Source organism: Bactrocera tryoni, chromosome 2 (assembly GCF_016617805.1).
Source record: "Bactrocera tryoni isolate S06 chromosome 2, CSIRO_BtryS06_freeze2, whole genome shotgun sequence".
NCBI lineage: Eukaryota > Metazoa > Arthropoda > Insecta > Diptera > Tephritidae > Bactrocera > Bactrocera tryoni.
This window is the reverse complement of record NC_052500.1, coordinates 18,955,139-18,976,300: the sequence shown is the minus strand read 5'-3', so window position 1 is coordinate 18,976,300 and position 21,162 is coordinate 18,955,139. Positions and strand designations below refer to the sequence as shown.

The following is a 21,162-nucleotide window of genomic DNA, read 5'->3' as shown; positions in this document are numbered from 1 at the left end:
GTGTTATTGGCCCGAAAAGTGATAAACACAGTTTTCCGTGATGCGCAAGGCTAGATCTTCATCGACTACCTGGAGAACGGCAAAATTGTCAGAGGGCTCTATAATGCCGAATCAATAGTCCAAATCGAATTGATAGCAAAAAAAAATCCATGTTGCGCAGAAAATAGTGCTCTCTCACCATGCCAGCTAAAAAGAGATTATGTTGGTAGTACTACTCAACAAATCTGACGGAGATATTTGCGACTGATGTGCTAAAAGGTCTGTGGGGTATTAGAGGTGTTCTGATTACGAATTTGAGTTCAAAAATTTTCTATCACGTACAACCATTTTTGTTACTTTAGTAAATAGTGGCGGTTTGCCCCCTACACTCTTTGTCTACAACACAAAAAATTTTCAATATTTCCAAGAAACAGTCTCCATCTTCGCAGTCACAAAATGACTGTAAACTAACGTAATTAAATTTCAATTTCTTTCAAAATTTATATTTTTATTTTACGCTAAGCACTTATCACACCGCCCTCGCGTATGCATTTGTAAAAAGAATAAAATGAACACTTTTCTTTTTCGACACTAATTTCGAAAGGAAGTAACGATTGCATTACGATAACTCCAATTTCTAATGAGATTGGATGCATAAGCGGTTGACTCGGCGGTCCGAGTTTAAGAGGTTAGTGAACTTTAACTCGATCTCAATTTCAAGAGTATTCGTACTAAGCAGGTTGCTTCGTTGGAATTCAAGACTGTATTTTTTCAGTATAATCAGTATTATTGCCTGTTTTAAAATAGACGAAATTGTGTAAAACTTCGAACATTCGATGGAATGGAAATATTTTCCACTCAAATATATTATGAGAATAGCTGGGTCGGTTGAATTATTCGAAATTTAATAGACCCTCATGGACCTCATAACTGAAATCCAACTGGTATCGCATTGGAGCAAAACTGGTCTATGAGTGGCTCCTTAACCTACCAAATTAACCTAATCTAAATAGGTTATAAAAAATTTAAGACAACATCGACGGAGCTGCAGTAAACGAGGAGTATGAGCGAAGAGATTAGTATTGATTTACGAAATGAATTAAATATTAATTTACACGAAACCCTTCCTTTAATTTAAAAGATCTTTAACCAAATATGTAATAATATAAAGAGTACTGATATTTCTCATGCATAATATTAGTATTATAGTACATTCGAGTTTAGCCATTTAGAGAGAGTTAGAGCTTATGACATAAGATTAATGATTTGTGTACTTTACCAGATCGGTTATACAATTTTTAAAGCGGTCTGCTTAAGTTAGACACTTTATATATACGCAGATATAGACATATTGTATTTCAACATATTTGTGGGCATCTGTTAAATAGAGACGGTAAAAAAAATAAAAAGTGAGGTTAAAACAAAAGTGGTTCCAGAAGATAGTTGAAAAGAACATTAAAATTAATAAATAAAATCATAAAAAAGAGTTTAAATAATAATAATAAAATTTTAAAATAATATATAAAATAATTTTAAATTGAGGGTGATTCGTTTCGAGGTACCCTACTTTTTTAACTAAAAACACAGATACTTCAAATTTAATGGGGAATGTTTATTATCACACGAAAGAACATTCTTTGACATTAATTTTTTGAAAATTATCTTTTTCAAATGTTGGCCGCGGCTACGTCTCAGATGGTTCATCCGTTGAGTCCAATTTGATGATCTGATGACTCGTTTGAGCATTTCGACTGGTAACTGGCATATGACATACGTGCTGTTTTGCTCCAAGGCCTGAATAGAAGCGGGATTGTCCGCAAAGACTTGAGACTTTACATATTTCCACAGAAAAAACTCTAACGGTGTAATATCAAACAATTTTGGTGGCCAATCGATCAGCCCAAAACGTGAAATTATCTGCTCACCGAAGTGTTCTCTCAATAAATCCACTGCTTGATGCGATGTGTGGGAAGTGCCGCCGTCTTGTTGAAACCAAATGTCGCTGAGATCACGAGCTTCAATTTCAGTGGTTAAATAATCCGTTACTTTCTCGCCGCCATCATTTTTGAAGAAATATGAATCCATGACTCCACCGTCCCACATACCACACCAAACCGTTGTTTTTTCCTTGATGAAATGGCAGCTCTTGAATCTCTTCAGATTTCTCTTCGACCCATATGCGGCAATTTTGCTTGTTTACATACCCATTGAGCCAGAAATAAGCCTCATCGCTGAACAAAATTTGGTTCGAATACGTCGGATTTTCTTGGAACTTTTCAAGAGCCCACAAAGCGTTGAAATGTCGCTTGGGAAGGTCAAGCAACTTCAGTTCTTGCACAAGCTGTATTTTGCATGCTTTCAATTTATGATCTCGACGTAAAATGCGACAAGTCGTTTCATACGTCAGTCCGAGTGGCTGCGAGCGGTGCCGAATCGACTTTTCACGATCTTCGCGTACACTCTCAGCTACGGCAGCTATATTTTCATCACTGCGAGCTGGACGTGATTATTTGATAATATTCGATCAAATAATGAATGCTGGGCCTCAAGATGGGGCGCGAAATACGTTTTTGGAGAAAGTGGATTTTCGTAATAAAGTTGAGCGATTTGTAAACATTGTTCAGGCGTAAGTCTTTCCATGATGAAATGCCAAACAATACTAAACAAAAATAACACGAGATCTTGACACGACTCACGTGAGATCTATCAAGAAAAGGCTATTGAAAAAAGAACCTCTACTTGGATCACCCATTATAATAATATTTAACAAACAAAAATATAATATTTTGACATTGAAAATCTTCCAAAACAAGTCACTTTTCGTACGATATATCAATAATGTAATAACAATAATAAAATGCCAAAACAATACCAAGAACTCTACTCTAAATAACAAGGCCACAAATCTTCAATCAGCTTGAACCATGCCTATGAATATGGGTCACCTTGTCGATTTCTGAATTTCTGTGCAAAACATATTTGTTTTGATTCTACAAAATTATGTAAATATAAATATTATTTAATTAACATTGAATTAGCTTAGACGTAAGTGCACGTGTTCTTATGTCTCTTTGGATGACTATAGCCACACAGTTGTCAACAAACCAACAGAATACCAGGATTAACGGTCGAAAAGTCGCATTACATGCTCGTGCTGTGCGCACTTGCCTATCACATCGATAGTCAATAACAACAACCACACAGTCATATACGCAAACCCGTATGTACATATGTGTATGTGTGAATGCATGTGTGAGTAAGAAGGATTGTTTATGTTTTGCCATTGCACTATCGTCAATGCACCCCACCATGGCGAAAGTTTGAAAATCTGGGTCAATTGTTGCATTCTTGTGGTGTGTTACCGTTCGTTATGTGTGGAAAGTGTGTCAGTTTTTGGCATTTAATTTGAAATGGCATTGAGTTGGTTACTCGATAAATGCGGCACAATGCAAAAATGACCTTTGACTTTAATATTTTTTAATGCGTTCAAAACGAATATGTGTAGAAAGGAGAAGAAAGTATTCGATTTATACAAAAGTGTGTGTGTATGTGTGGAAGCGTGTTTTGAAACGCAGAAAAAGGCTGAAGAAGATTAATGATTGTTGTTGAGGAAAAAAGGAATAGTAGAAGGGAGAGAAATTAATGAAGATAATAAAACCTAAGCCTGAATTTGCTAGATTAAGACATAATAATTAGACCTCCGGGGCTAAGAAGAAATTTGCGCACGCACCCTCCAAATTTTTCTTCATGATTTTCGGCATAACCTCGTAAGTGATTTGGGTCATATCCATGTTGGATTCTTGAAAATTGTTATTCAACGGAGTGGACGTCTTTCTCTTCCTCTGCTTTCCCCCGGTGCTTATTGACTCGAATACTCTCAGGTCTACTTATTCCATAGTATTAATCATCTGATCTGAAAATTTACGCGGACTGCCAAAAAATCAAAATTTTGGTATTTAAACATAATAACGTCTTTAAAGCAGGCTACTGCGCCAATATAAGCATGCCAACGCTAATATAACCCTCGGCTGATATAGCCTTCAACGAATTTTGGTCTTAAAATTATCGACTCATTTTTGAAGCGCCATTTGCTAGATTTTTAGACAGTTTTGTCACAATTGGGAGCTTATTTATGTTTTGTCAACGGCCACAAAATGACAGAAGAACCTACGAATTGTACTTAATCAGGGTCAAAAACTGCTGAGACCATTCCGCACTGAAACATGGAGCCACTTGTACATACCAGTGCTTAAGTAACAGTGGAAACAGTAGAAAAAGGCGAAGACTGTCCAATTTGGCGGAAAGGCTACCGTTTTCTAGGATTATTAAGGTGGGACCTTAATCGATTTCTGAAACATGGATCCACTGGCACATGCCAGGGCTCAAGGAACAGTAGAAACAGTGGATTGAATCGGTGAACCTTCTTCGAAGAAAGCGAAGACTGTCCTATTGGAAGGAAAGGCTACCTTTTTCTGAGATTATTAACCCTGGACGGGCTTCGCTATTTTGCCGCTGTTTGCAAATTGATTGTTGATGATTGTTAGTTGAATCGACTAACAAAGCACGTCCATGGTTAAGGTGGCACCTAAATCGAATTTGGATAAAAGACAAAACGGTCAGAGGGATTTGCTAAGCCGAATTACTGAGCTAACTAGAAAAATATTTGGCGAAGAAAAAACGCTGTTCTACCATTACATTGCAACGGCTCAAATCTCCTCCGTCACCACGTCCAAATTGGTTAAATTGGGTTATGGACTCAAGCTTCATCCACCGTATTCTCTAAATTTGATACCATATGATTATTTTTGCTTCTAAGCTCGAAAAAGCATCTCCGAGTAGAAATTTTAGTGGAATGTCCGTACCCTCACACGATATCGCTGACATCGAAATTTACTCTACAGATCTGCAGAAAACGTATTCAGACAGGTAAAAGAAGTTTGGAGAGTAAGCTAAAAATTCTATTTCATCCAGTTTTTATATAAATCCTCAATTCGCGATTCTTTTTGGTCTATTGTGAGCTCGCGCGGCATACCACGTTCCTTGAACATGTTTTTTTCTCCACAGAAAACTGCTTATTTGTCGGAATCATCGATATTGGGCTACTGTAGCATATAGCTGCCATACAAACTGATCGATCAAAACCAAGCCTTGTAGGAAAAACTTTTTGATTCGACAATATATATTCACTAAATGTGGCATAGAATATCCGAAGTAATTGTTCAGATCGGAGCACTATAGCACTTAGCTATACTATAGACTGATCAAAATGAAGTTAGAGATCTTTTTATACCCTTTTATGCTATAAGAAATGCACCTGTGAAAGGTATTATAGCTTCGGTGCAGCCAGACTTAAATTTTTTCTGGGCTTAGTTTATTTAATTGGTAGAGGATGAGCCAATCGCGCTTTCTAGTAACCATATCCCACACGGGTACGCATCACATACATTTATTATATTTACATATTGGCTTATTCAATGAAAATTGGGTCATTTCTCGTTGAAAATGATTAATGAATGCTAATTTTAATGAATGCTTATACAGTTCAACTAAATATAGCAACAAATGAAATGAAAATATATGTACGTGCATGAAAGTGAGAGTATTTCAGCTTTAAATAGCTGTCAATAACTGTAATTAGTTGCAGTCAAAATACTAAATATATTTTTGTATGAATAAACTGCTACAAATACGCCAGCAATTACGGTACCTATACCCACCCCACTCTGAACCTACTAAAGCTATGAACTAGGGTGAAGTACACGCCTGCACGCAACCATCTCGTGCAATATTTATAAGTAATTTACTATTTCGCTGGCCCCTGACGGGTGCATTGAACTCAACGAGCATAGCACCTTCAAGCGAGATATCGGTCGTATCGTGTCGAGCCGAGTTCAAATCCTCTTTAGCCGTCCGTGCCGTTACTTACGACACATGGCGAGCAGTTGAGGCAGGTCGCGCGCTAGTCGGTCGCTGAATTTGTTGCCAGCTAGGTGAATGAAATTATGAAAAAATAGTATATATTGCATATTTGTATATGTGAAGGGAAGACTGGCTTCTCGTTGCGGCTTCGATCGATAATTTCATTGTTAGTGTTGTATGTATTTGTGTGTGTGTGTAAAAAACAAAACAAGGAGTCGAACAATGCAGTAGAAACACAAGTGGTGGCTTGTACACAACAGGAATACTAACTGTTATTTGTGTGTGTGTGTGTGTGTGTGTGAGCATGCATTTATGCTACCGATTTGTAATAGCATATTTGCTTTATTGATTGACCTGAAAACATGCGCTGCATGCCAATGAAGCAACTGCAATCCCTCTAAATCCTCACGTGCTTTCTAGCATACTTTCTAGCTTTGCAAGCGAATTATTTCCAGCTACGTGTTTTAGCGAAGAAGCTCATTAGCACACAACCACACTTAAACTTATACAAGTACATATGCACAAATGCAATATACATAATTCTCCCATTTCAAATTTTCTTTTCTTCTCTTTTTTTTAAATCTTTGGAATTTTTATATATATTAGCACACTTTCCATAACGTCTTCTTGCCCCTTCGAATACAGCATTAATAAGTTTAAAATGTTTATTTTCAATTTTATTGCTATTCCAGGCGATATTTTCGTTCAGAAATATTTTTTTTTCTATTTTTTTTTCATACATTTTTTTTTTAGATTTTCTGACGATTTATCCACAAACGCTGATGATTTCATTTCATTGATATTACTGGCTTTGTGTCTGTCAATTCGAATAAAATAATTCATTTGGTACGTGATTTTCGCACAATTTCAAACAGTAAACATCGCCACACAGATTGCAACCAATTAATTCCATGCAGACGTGTGGGAGCAGGTGGGGCGTATGAGTAACATTTTAATTTATTTTTCAACACATTTTAATTATTGAATACTGAAACAAATACTAGCGTCTATATTTGAAAAAAAAAAAAAAATTAAACGGAAGTAGATATTATTTTTTGAGAGGAGTCGTTTTGTTTTATAATAAGCGAATCCTAGATTTTCTAGGTTCCCTCAAGATAATCGCTTAAAAATATATTTTTTTCTTTTTGTCATATACATATGTATAAGGTTGGAACCGTGTAAGATACCACTTCCACGTTATATATGTTAAAAATTTCTATGGAATATAATAATTGAGAGTTTCCAACTCCAAATTCAGGAGCTGACAAAGTCAAATAAAACAAGTAAGGAACGGCTAAGTTTGGGTATAACCGAAAATTTCATACTCTTGCAACTTGCCAAGATCACAGCCAGCGAAATACCTTAAGGTGCATATGGTTTATTAGTTATATGGGGTCTAGACTAGTTTTCACCTGATTTTATCCATTTTAGGTGCAGAGATTAACTGCTTTTAGAAAAATAAGCTCCCTGAATTTCATTAAAATAATTCTCACATTGGCGGATATACATATATTATATAGTATAAAGTCACCTAGAAGTTCGAAAAGCTGTATGTTAGGCATATGGGAGCTGTGGAGAGTATGACGATTAAACCCATTTTTAACAAAAAGGTATATTTTTTATCTAAGAAAAGTTTTCCCGAATTTTACTAACATATTCACAGATATTTTTGGTAAAAAGCCAGCCAAACGCACTGGGGTCCACATATGTATTAGGTACGTGGAGGTTTGAACAGTTATAGTCCGATTTTGACAATTTTTACACTCCAGCTGGGTTATCTTAAAAGCACTATTTGTGCAATGTTTTGTCCGAATATTTGATTGTTGCTTGATTTGTATATTGAAAGTGAAAGAATTATATGGAATTTAAATTGTGCTTTATGAGAAGTAGGCGTGGTTCTCATAGAAATTTTTCTGAGAGAATTTGGTTATTATAGCTTTAGTGGTTTACGAGTTATGTACATTAAATCTATTTCAGGACGGAGCCACGCACATTTTTTTAAATTTTTTTTCCACAGGTGTAAGGTATCTGATTTTTTTCTTAAGACGGACCGAGGGACGGACGGACAGAGAGACAATCACACGGGATTCATCTCGCCTCGTCATCCTGATCACTTATATATATACCTACAACCCCACATCCAACTCGATTTTGGTGATACAAGCAACCGTTAGGTGAACAAAACAATTTTACTGGGTAGTAACTGGTTGCAAGAGTATAAAAATGACAAATAAATGAGCTAAGGATATTACTATCAACTCTGTACACTTCTACACTTGTCAAAAGTTTAGAAATTACTGAAATTGAATTTTGAGGACCGTCGTCAGCATCTCTTCAGAGTGCCCCTAGACTTTGTGACAATTTCTCGTTTGGGTGTGAGTACGCGGTTTCCATTGATAAAACCTGAAGAAACCCACCCTAACGGGCCGTTGAAGTAGATCGAAAGACAACGATTTTCTGTTAATCAACTGTCGGCATCGACATAGAACTAATTGACTTTTTTGCGAGTTGAACTGACAAAGCTCATATAAATATAGTAAAAACAACAAAATAATACGCGATACAAGTGTATTTCTTATAGTGTAAAAGGGTATAAAAAGATCTTTATCTCGATTTTGATCGGTCAGTTTGTAATGCAGCTGTATGCTAGGGTGGTACGATATCAGCGGTTCGGACAAATGAATAGCTAATTGGAGAAATTTTAGTTTGACATTTCAAACCCTGAGGAATTAGTAAAGAACATACAGACTAATTCGGCTATAACCTCGTAAACAGTGTCTACCCCAGTAAGGAAGAATAGAAGACTAGTCGACTCCGCTCGTTATGCTACTTAATTATATATATTATTATTATTGTTGGAGTATTTGTATATTTAATAGGGACTCCGAAGTTTTCTTCTAGGTGGCAAGTTCGTGGCAAATTTAACACACCCTTTTCATGTTAAAAACAGCTTGCATTCTTAGAAGTACTCATTTTTGGCTCAACGGCTATTTCAGCAAGCGAAATTATCATTATAAGAGCAAAATTTCTCAAAACTACTAAACGGGTAAAGTTAGAAACGTGAAATCAGATGTCGAGGAAGTGGATGTCCGTACCTGTTTAAATATAAAATTATAGCAGTGATACTCTAGTGCTGCTTAAAATTTCATATCACTCAAACCTCCTGTTAATTTCTTCTTTTATTATTCAGTAATATATAAGGAAAGTGAAAAAAATAACTTCAACTTACCGCCTTCTTCGTTGGTTTTGACATCGTTCCATTTAGACAACTGTAAAAGAAGATAGTAATGATATTAAAATATGCTTAGTCTAAGGAAATTAATAAAATAAAATGAGGTTAGTTGATGGGAAGAAGTAAGATCGCGTAGTATCTCCGGGTAATCCGTAAAGAAATACTTAAGGCGATATTCTAGTCTAGAAATTTTAGAAAAATTTAATTTCTTTCGTAATTCGATAGCTTAGATATTTAAAAATCTCCACCTAAAATGATTTTTTAAAATTCTATTGTTTCCGAAGTTATAGCTGTTTTAGTACTGTGCCAACTTGACCGGTTTGAGCTGTGGATGAAGCTTAAAACGCCATTATAAAGGCTAATCCATTTCTACGTTCCTTTACTTTTTTTAAAGTAAAAATACAGAAAAAATTTAAAATTTAATGGTATTTTATCGAAGCGGGATTGCCCGCATAGACTTTAGACTTTACATATCCCTACTGGAAAAAGTCTAACGGTATGATATCAAACGATTTTGGTGACCAATCGACCGGCCCAAAATGTGAAATTATCTGCTTATCGAAGTGATCTCTCAATAAATCTATTGATTGATGCGATGTGTGGGAAGAGTCGCCGTCTTGTTGAAACCAAATGTCGCCGAGATCACGAGCTTCAATTTCAGTGGTTAAATAATCCGTTACTTTCTCACCACCATCATTTTTGAAGAAATATGTACCTATGATTCCACCGGCCTACAAACCACAACAAACCGTTGTTTATTCTGGATTAAGTGACAGCTCTTGAATCTCTTCAGGTTGCTCTTCGTCCCAATTTCGGCTATTTTCCTTGCTTACATAAACATTGAGCCAGAAATAGATCTCATCGCTTAACAAGATTTGGCTCGAAAACGTCGGATTTTCTTGGAGCTTTTCAAGATCCCATAGAACGATGTGATGTCGCTGGAGAAGGTCGAGCAGCTTCACTTCTTGCACCAGCTGTATTTTGTACGCTTTCAATTTAAGATCTCGACGTAAAATGCGCCAAGTCGTTCCATTCTTTAGTCCTAGTTGCTCTCCACTGTCTTCGTGTCACTTTCAGCTACGGCTGCTATATTCTCTGCACTGCGAGCTGGATGTGGTCTATTCAATCGGTCTCAAGATGGGTGATGGTGTTGCCAATAGTACGCTCAGTAGGTCGATTATGTTGATAATAAGTTGAGCGAAGCGTTAATTTTCGTAATAAAGTTGAACGATTTGAAAACGTTGTTCAGGAGTAGGTATTTCCATGATGTAATGCCAAACAATACCGAACAAAAATAACATGACAGCTTGGCACGACTCACGCGTGATTTGTCTAAAAATTGCTATTGAAAAAAGTACTTGCACTTAGATCGCCCGTTAAATATATGTAAGTCTGCAAAACAGGTATAACCGATTTCCTCTAACAAAAAAATTCTTACAAATATGCTCCTATTTCTGAAACTATTTCCCAGATCAAATCGAAATTTTCGGAAAGTATTTTTAAATACATGAAAGTATGTTACATTTGATAAATATGCAAAATCCAAATTGAGAATTTTTTTGAAATTCGAAAGAGTCAAAGCAAGATTTTAAATCTCTTCAGATTGACATTAGATCATACTACGGTGAGCAAAAAATAGTAAGACTTTGTAATGTAAATTTCGCGCGAAACCCGAATCCCTTTAAAGGGGACGAAATAGATTTTGAAGAAAAAATTAAGAAGTTTAAAATTATGAACAAAGTCTAAGTATTTGACTAGAAGATATTGAAGTTATTTGAAACGGTTCATTATGATAAATTTTTGCTCTCAAGGATAAAAATTAATAATTAGAGCCAACTGCATAACATATTTATATAAATTTGTTCGAGCTCAGGATATCATCACGCGACCTTGCACATTTGTGTTTATTGAACAAATTTCAAGGAGATAATTAAGTTCACCTCCAATCGAGGTTAGATTAAGATTTTTAAGTGTGTGATCGCGAAAAATTTTCAAACATAGATAATGTATCAAAATGCGCGAAACGCCTACTTCTATGTTGTCTAACACAGTTAAGTCGCTGAAGCCAACTAAAATTGCATTTAAAACACAAATGACCTTCATGTAACAGCATTTCGTATCAATATGTAGAGTTCACAACGCAGTGTGTCTAAAACGCATAATTTAATTTCGCCGCGTCACGGCAACAACGAATCTCAACGACATTGCGTTCTGGTGTAATGCTTAGGTGTGTATGTTGCTGTATCGTGGTTCATGGAGAAGAGAAAGTAGGCCAGGCATTGACACAGCCACAGGTGCCACAGCACATACGCTTTGTTGTTGAGGCATAATTCACCTTGGTCAAAGGTCAACAGCAGCCAGCATCCGCTGCCATCAGCTGGCGGTTTCGCCGTGCAACATCAAAAACTGGCTGACAGAGTGAGAGAGCGCTCGAGGCAATATCTCTATTGTGGCTTGTCTTTAGTTATACCCTGAACAGGGTACATATATGGTATTGAGTTTTCCGCGAAGATTGTAATATCCAAACGTATAACCTATAAATTATCAGTGTGACAAGCTGAATTGATGTCCTTCTGTCCGTCTAACTGTATATACACGAACTACAAGTAGTCTAGTTTTTGATATCGGTAAAATTTTGCTTACGTTCTCTATTTCCCAAGAAGTTGGATCACTAGAGCATAAGGCTGCCACACAAACTGAATTATCAAAATCAATTTGTTGTACTGAAAAAATGTCTTATTTGACAAAATATTTTCACGAAATTCTTCTTCTTTACTGGCGTAGAAACCGCTGGAGTGTTTTCGCCCATTCGGACGTCATGACCTAGCCAACGTTGCCGCTGTCTTTTAATTCGCTGAACTATGTCAATGTCGTCGTATATATCGTACAGCTCATCGTCCCATCGAATGCGATATTCGCCGTGGCCAACGCGCAAAGAACCATAAATCTTTCGCAGAACCTTTTTCTCGCAAACTCGTAACGTCGACTCATCAGATGTTGTCATCGTCCATGGCTCTGCACCATATAGCACCTCTGGGGGTTCTACAAGAGTATTACTCCAGTCTTGAAACACTGTCGGCCAACTTGTCAAGCTTTTCATACCCAGACCTCTTTCTTTTTTTGTATGCAAATACGCCTCGCTTCCGTCTTCAGCTCTCGGTATCTATCCCATCCCGCACGTGGTTTGTTCGATTGTAACGTTGCGAGATAGGCAGTCTGTTTTCACAAAATTAGGCATAGATTATTGACAAAGGGAACGTTATAATCTCCGAACATATCGGAACGGACCACTATAGCATATGGCTGCCATACAAACCGTCCGATCAAAAGCAGTTCCTTGTATGGAAAACTTTTTTATTTGCCAAGACATCTTCTCGAAATTTGGCACAGATTAATATCCTAGGTAAAGCTACAATCTCCGTACAGATTGTTCAAATCGGGCCACTATAGCATATATGTACATAGCTATCATACAAACTGATCGATCAAAATAGAAACGAAATGCACCTTGTAAGGTATTATGGCTTCGGTGCTGCCGGAGTTAAGGTCATTCTTGTTTTCAAAAGCAATTTCATCAACATTTTGTAGTTGTTGTTGGTGTTGCGGTTAATCCCAATATGCAACATAAACAAGCCGTCCTTGCCAGACATGATTTCACAAACCCATATACCATATTTATGTATGTATGTTGTATACGGCTGATGTAGCGTATGCATGTTGATATGTGCCAGGTGTCGTCCGCAGTCAAATAGCAAGGCGACATAGCCTAAGGCAGCTCCGCCGACGAGTACACTCCGACACTGGCCAAGGCGCATTCACACTTCATGAATCGCAACAGTTTCGCACTACTCGACTGAATAGCCGACTGACTGGGCGACCTCGATTACCTTGGCTTTATGCTCCAACAGAGTGTATACACGTATGTATATATGTATATAGTTATGTAAGCAAATGCAACTAGGCCCAGCATCCTTTACTGTCTGTCCTTGGGGTGCACTTGCATTTAGCAAAAAACTCACACAGTGCAAAAAATAAATATGCAAACAAAAATAGAGGATGTCATTCCGCTACCAGTATAAAGCAGATACCCACACGCAGACACATACATATACATAGTTGATGTCAGTCAAAGTGCAATGCTTCATTCACCGTTTGTGCCACACACACAAAATTGGTCAAAGACTCTGAGTGTGAGCGCGTAAGTGTCTGCGAGGGTCAATGCTAGTTGAACTGAGTTGAGGATGCGTCCAACAGAAGGAAGCTGCAAGGACACAATGGCATGAGGTAAAGTGTTACAAAAGTGTAATAGCAAAAGTCAAAAGGTGAATGAGTTGACTACTTTGACTTTTTTTGTTATTGTTGTAGTGTGAATTGTAGTACTTAATTAATCATAACAGTAAAAATGTATTCAATTTGAGGTAAGCTCAAAGTTCAGGCCAACAAAGGTGGGAATATGAATTCAAAAGTGGAAATATTAACTGAAAGGTGAAAAACGGAAATTGGATTTTCCACAACAAAAAAGAATAATTGTTTTCGGAGGCTTTTTAAAGCGAATTAATATCAGAGTTATAATCCTGATCAAACAAAATTCGAATAAGTGGTCTAAAATGTGGGTAGCACATCGCAGATTTTGATTCAATATTTGCGGTCTTAACTCCAGACCATGAAGAAGTTCAAATAGCAATTACCCGTCTAAAGAGCAACAAAGCCGCGGGGTCGAGCTTTCAAATACGGCGGCGAAGAACTGATAAGGAGCATGCATTAGCTTCTTTGTAGAATATGGTCGGACGAAAGCATGACCGACGATTGGAATTTAAGTGTGCTCTCCCCAATCCATAAAAAGGGAGACCCCACAATCTGCGCCAACTACCGTGGGATAAGTCTGCTCAACATCGCATATAAGGTTCTATCGAGCGTATTCTGTAAAAGATTAAAGCCCACCGTCAAAAAACTGATTGGACCTTACCAGTGTGGCTTTAGGCCTGGAAAATCAACAACTGACCAAAGATTCACCTTGCGCCAAATATTGGAAAAGACCCGTAAAAAGAGGATCCTCACACCCCACCTCTTCGTTGATTTCAAATCAGCTTTTGAGAGCACAAAAAATGCCTGTAAAACTTGCTAAACTAATACGGTTGTGCAAATTGACGTTGAGCAAGGTTTCCGACAATGCGACTCTCTACCATACGACTGCTTCAATCTACTCCTGGAGAAAGTAATTTGAGCTGCAGATCTGAATAGAGAAGGTACAATATTCTATAAGAGTGTACAGCTGCTGGCGTACACCGATGATATTGATATAATTGGCCTCAACAACCGATGCGGCCAGTTCTGCTTTCACGACATTGGATAAGGAAGCGAAGGAAACTAAGAAGATCTATGGTCCTTTACGTATTACGAAGTCGATGAAACGATGAGCTGTACGAGATATACGACGACATTGACATAGTTCACCGAATTAAGAGACAGCGGTTGCTAGGTCATGTCATCCGAATGGATGAAACACTCCAGCTCTGAGAGTGTTCGACGTAGTACGCGCCGGGGGAAGTAGATAAGGAGTCTTTCCACTCCGTTGGAAAGACCAGGTGGATAAGGACCTGGCTACACTTGGAATGGAGCGAAAAGGAAGAACGACTGTCGCGCTGTTGTAAACTCGGCTATAACCGCGCAAGCGGTGTCTATGCCAATAAAGAAGAAGATATTATGCATTAAGCCACTAAATGATTTCCCATCCAATATATTTTCCGAACCTGGCGAATAGGATTGTATCTTGCCCTCATACAATAATAAAGATATAATCGCCGAAACTGAAGCTTTTTTGGAACGAAAGACAAATCTTATCATAAAAATTTCATCGCAAACTAGGAAAATCGCAATAAGTGGTGTATGGTGTCAGGCGCTATGTTAGAGTATAAAATGGAAATATGTGTTTCTACAAACGAAAACTTTTCAGCATATCTGTTGCCAACGCTACCAATGAAAGTGTCAAAAATGTGGTCGAAAATCGAATTTTTCACAAAATACCTCCGTATTTCAAAGCCGATCTCTGCACTATCTGGTATATTGTTTGATATCGTATGTCGAGATCTATTGTTTAAGGTTAGCCGCCGAAATTGTGTCGAATCTGATTTACGAACAAAAATATAATTTAACACTTTACTTAGAGTTTTCGACGAATTTATATACGTATTTCTTGTGGACGACATATCTTTTACCGCAAGAAGTGCACTGGGTCATCAGAACACTTTAACAACTTAAGTAAAATCTTGCTGCCTTATAAATACTCTATTTGTATAAGAATAATATCAGCGAGAGCAAAGCAAGTATACTAACTATAAAAATATAATAATAATATAAGTATTTGTATATACCATAACAAATAGCTCGTAAACGGTAATTGTCCTTCGTTGGCGTATATTCCTTTGATTTTTTGAACTTTCACTTACAAATAAATCAAAAACTACATTACAAATACAAATAAACTATTTTATTGCAATGTAAAGACAACCACATGGACATAAGTTACTATTTTGTACTGCACACCATGCAACAACAACGAAAAAGGAAAGTAAGGAAGCGCTAAGTGCTGCCGTAATCGAACAATTGCCACCCATGTTCTTCTTGAGCTACTTTAAAATTTCTAAATAGTAACATTGAGTATAGTGTAAGGGCTAAGTATATAGTGTATCTCCATGGAATAAGTTTATTTGTAGCCAAGCTGGTAAAAATGTGCTCATTGATATAAAAAAGGTCCTCGGATCAATCGAAAAATTAGCGCTGGATCATAACTGCGTATAAATATTGCTATTGGAACGTTTTGTCAAAGGAAGAGGAGGCATGACATATCCTTTAAGGTTGAGAGAAAGTCTACATTGTTAATCAGTCAGTTTCCGAGAAAGTGGTGAGTTAATGAGTTAAACGTATAGGTCGAATACTGAATGAAGGTTATATTAGAATATAAGAGTCGTCTTAAATGTTACATAACCAAGTTCTAACAAGAAAACGCTTTGCATAAGAACTTTTTATGAAGTAAAGAGTTAAAACTTCTATGGACCTTTTAATCATTTAATAAAATGAAGATGCGTAATACTAGATGGGCTGTGAAGTGTTATTGTAAAGTTTGGAAATCTTCAAAGGCGTTAGTTTCTACGTTGACCTTTATCTTTTTTACATGAGCCATATCTTCTGTCGGGCAAAAAAAAGCCGCTGGTAACCAAATCTGGCGATGGACCCAGTGTCTGTATCGTATTTTTTCGGTTTCGGTTCCTTTTCTGAGTGCCACCATTCGCTAGACTATTGGACAGTTCCAATATCATATCTATTCGTAAGCCCAGATCTCGTCACCAATAGTGATATCTTTGATGAATCTTGAGTTATCTAGCCTCTACTTGGCGACGTTTTTGAAACAGATTCAGGCATTTTGGTACGAGTCTAGTATTGACAGCCTTCATATCCAAAACATTAACCAAACATTAACCAAAATGAGTTGAGTTGATCCAAAAGATCTTTAATACCAACGCGACGATTTTCTTTATATTTTTCGATGTTATCACCGTTAATAGAGTTGGATGGGCTTGCATGAGGCGACTTCACGACTTCCAATTCATGCTTTGTGCCACTCAAATACTACTGATAAAATATACTTCACAAACTGCTGCAAACATTTTCAATGATTCCGTATTCGCGATTCCATTGGAAACACAAAGTTCAAAACAACCTCTATGTGTGGTTTTTTCCATGGTAAAACCGCCAGACAAACCTTTCGCGTCGTAAACAAACAGCTGCCAAACACACTAAATGACATATAGAGATTAAACTTCACACGAATATAAAAAAGGTTGTACCAAAAAAATACAAATTTATTTTATCGTTTCGATTTGCGCGCGCAGTTTAAAAAGGCCAGTCTGAGTCAAATTTGATCAGATGGTAACTTGAGTTTAAAAAGGTCAGTCTGGGTCATATTTGATCAGATGGTAACTTGAGTTTAAAAAGGTCAGTCTGTGTCATATTTGATCAGATGGTAATTTAAGTTTAAAAGGGTCAGTCTGAGTCAAATTTGATCAGATGGTTAACTTGAGTTTAAAAAGGTCAGTCTGAGTCAAATTTGATCGGATGGTGATTTGAGTTTAAAAAGGTCAGTCTGAGTCAAAATTGATTAATGAGATTGATGATTTGAGTTTAAAAAGGTCAGTCTGAGTCAAATTTGATCGGATGGTAACTTGAGAACGATTAAATGAAACACCATGAATCTAGGATAGAGAGTTTTTTGTTACTACAGTTAAGTGCCATATTCTCTTTGGAATACTCCATTTGCCAAGTACTAAATTTCATCAATATGCATTGATCTTACTCAATTCAGCATAGGCAGACGGACAGATATGCTTAAACCTACGATGTCACATCTATTTTCGGCACTTACAAACGATCAGGGGCAAGACAAAATTAAATTGTTCTAGTTGCAACAAGTTACGCCTGGGTATAAAACGTAACAATTGTTGCAATGAAAGTCAAAAGCGCAAAGGCTTAAAGCAAATGGCAAAAGCTGGTTGAGTGATTGCGCGAAACTGAGTGGGTGAGGCAACGCTGATGTGTTTTTGCATGTGTGCGTAACGGTTGATGTGAATGGGGCCGGCAATGCTGGCAGCACTTAATTTGTGTGCATACGTGTATGTGTGTGCGTATATACATATGTGTTTGTGTATTCAGCAGTATATAAATGCACTTTGGCAGTCGATGTCCTTGCGATTGTACTGAGGGCACTGCACTTCCATTCAATGCAATTCGCTTATGTATGCATACAGTTATAATACAGATACACACATACATATGCAAAAACTCGTAAACATGGAAACAAGTTAACGGAAGGGCCACTGTGTTGGTGTGTCTGTGAAATGCTTGTTTGTAGTTTTAGTGCTACGAAATAAGAATGAAGCATGTGCTGGTGTTGGTGTTGCCTGGCGAGCCTTTGGACAACAAATTATGTCTGCTTGTGTATGTATGTGTCGGGTAGGCGCTTTAACAAAACTTATAACAAATCTACTACTTCTACAGCGCACATTTCAGTTGCAAGTGTGTGTGTGTGTACGTCGTATGTGTGCAGGCATGGCTGTGTGCTGCTTTAGCAAAAACCAAAGAACCAAAGAAAGCGTAAAAACCACTTCCAAAAAGTAGGTTAACATTTCACGGCTTTGCACGTAAAATGCTAAAGCAAAGAGCCAAGGAAATTTAATTTTTAAGAAACGTAATTGAGAGTGCATTTCACATCCGTTTTAACGTTCACGAAATTTGACGTTTACGCGTACACACCCACATGAAATGCAAATAGGTTAATGAAATTCCATGAAAAATATGCAAAGTGAAATGAATATATTTTGATGGATGCAAATTTGCACGAAAAACACAGAAAAGAAAACATTTGGTTGAAATTTATTCCAAATTTTAGAAACAAGTATTATTTAACAAAAATTTGACAATTTTGCATTTCTTTAAGGTCTTCGAATGCGAAATGTTTCTTAAAAGCTTTTTGGAAGATAACATAATTATGCTTTTTGACGGATTATTTTTCAAATTTCGTAAAGATATCTTGTCAAAGAAATTTTTTTCCATACTAAGCCATGTTTTTGAACATTATGTTTGTAAGGCAGCTATAGGCTATAGTGACCCGTTATCGGCGGTGTCGACAAATGGATAGCTTCCTGGGGTAAAAATTTTAGACACAATTGAGGGACTCGTTCGTGTATATACGGATGGACAGACAGACAGACATAGCTAAAAATCGTGGAAAATTTAATATACTCTGTTCGGGGTATAAAAAACTGAGAAACATTACATAATACATAATGGTTAAGTCAATTTCGCGATATGGTCTTTCACCAATTTTTCGAAATAGCTGAATTTATTATTTTCTATTACTTCACAAGTTAACATATAATATATTCATTTATTTTTGTAAAATTATTTTGTACAACGGAACTTAAATAAGTCAGCGCAGTATCTTAGGAGCATTGAATTTATGAAGTGCATTTTTGACACTCATAATAATCAGTCATTATTTGGCGAAATTACTGAACGCGATCATAACATATAAAGCCATAAAAAACAGTAAATTATAAATTCTGCTGTGCTCCGATAAAAGAAGAAAATGTTCGTTGTTTCCAACAGAAACATTAAGAAAAAATTTATAGACATGATTTCTAAAAATCTACCTGAATAACTTACATAATCACAATATGCTATATTATTGTATTTGTATATAATATAAAACATTTTTTTGTATTAATTATTATAAATAATTTTGCAAAATTATTTACCTTGAGCTGTGATTTTCTTTTAAGTTCAGCTATTGAGCGTGATTGCTGTCGGAGGACCTCCACGGCAGTTGGTAAGGCGCTAATATAAATGCAAATAAATCGTAGAACTACAAGAAAATTACTGCATAGAAGCTTAGCTTTTAGCAGATATATTTATTTTTTTTTTTAATTTTCGCTTTTACTTTTAGTTTTAATTTTTATAAGGTTTTCACTAATTTTTTATTTTGAAAAAATTCACTATTTTATTGCGTCTTCTTAATAACGTATTATTTACGTTTGCAATGCTTCCACTCAAAATTTTACAGTCGTACGAGGCGTATGAGTAACGCGCGTGTGGGAGCTTATCGAATTTTTGGTAAACACTAAATACAAATTGAAATGCGAAATGTAATTTAATTAGGCATATATTTATGTATATACATTTGAATATACGTTGGTTTAAAGATAAACACTTAAATGCACATTTATAAATGTATATGTGCATATAAACAAAGCAATGAATGAAAATTCTAATTGTACATGTGGGCACTAATAAGCATTTGTTTGTGCTATGTTACATAAATATACGCCTTAATATTTATTATGATATTTAAAAATGGTATTCCAAGTCATGTAAATACATTGTGATGAAAAAGTACCCGGAAATTGTAAATAAAGCGCAAAATATTTAATTATTCATCAATTCTTTCATTCAACGAAAATGTAATACACTTATGCCAACGATTTTTTTAGTCCTCGAAACACACGCAACTTTGTGATGGCCTTAGTCAATTTTATTTTATCTCTTCGATATACTGAAAACGTGTTCCACTGAGCGGCAATTCCAGTTTGGGTAACTAGAAATCACACGGAGCCTAATCTGTTGAATACGGTGGTTGATCGATGGTATTCATTGCGTTTTTAGCTCTAAATTCGGTGACAATCGTACTCCTTTTGAAAAATATTCAGCTTTATTAGGACGAGTCGAGCAGGAACGTTACATACCCAAAATATCCCCCAAAACCATTAGAATGGACTCGCGGGAGATGTCGAGCTTTTTTGTCATCTCTCTAACACTTGCCTGACGATTTTCATATCCTTCACCAGTTGAAGAGGGCGAAGATCGTCCAGAACGATGCATGTCTTTAACGATCTCTCGACCGTCTTTAAAGACTTTGTACCACACTTAGGTTTTTGATAAAACTGAATCACCGTCAGATTTTTCCAACATTTGCAAAGATTCCGCACACGAAATTTGGTTAGAAATACAAAATTTGAGACAAATTCTTTTTTCGGTATTTTTATTCATTGTAAAAATCGCAACGCACTACTCAGGTCTGCCGAGTTAAGCAACAACAAAAAACTGGTGAACAGATCGCGCTTATATTTGGTGTATTAATTAAGGACAGTTCTGTCAACTTAGCAAAATACATTTCATTCATTTACCCGGGGAATTTAATTATAATTTCCGTGCGCTTTTTTGTCACAATGTATAATATATGTATGTAACATAGCATGTAAACGCTCCTAGGGCTATAAAATGCCTTATAGCAAAACTGGATTACTTAGAAAGCACATACATAATTTTATACATAAATATGGTTTGCCACTTGACTTTTGTTTTCCTTTGAAAATAGAATACCTACACACGTACTACATAAGGTAATTTTATACGCCAACTTTCGCGTTTCAATTTTCGTCATTTTTTTCTCACATTGCTTTCTAATTTTATTTATTGGCTTA

At 36.4% G+C, this 21,162-nt stretch overlaps 1 long non-coding RNA gene across 1 annotated transcript; it reads right to left on the bottom strand.

Moving 5' to 3' along the window:
* Nucleotides 1-1,264: 1,264 nt before the first annotated feature.
* Nucleotides 1,265-19,531, bottom strand: LOC120769327. The gene is made up of 3 exons (XR_005704838.1): nt 19,441-19,531; nt 9,128-9,167; nt 1,265-1,356 (listed from the first exon to the last, which is right to left on the bottom strand). It is a non-coding gene; the product is annotated as an uncharacterized LOC120769327 (long non-coding RNA).
* Nucleotides 19,532-21,162: the final 1,631 nt, after the last annotated feature.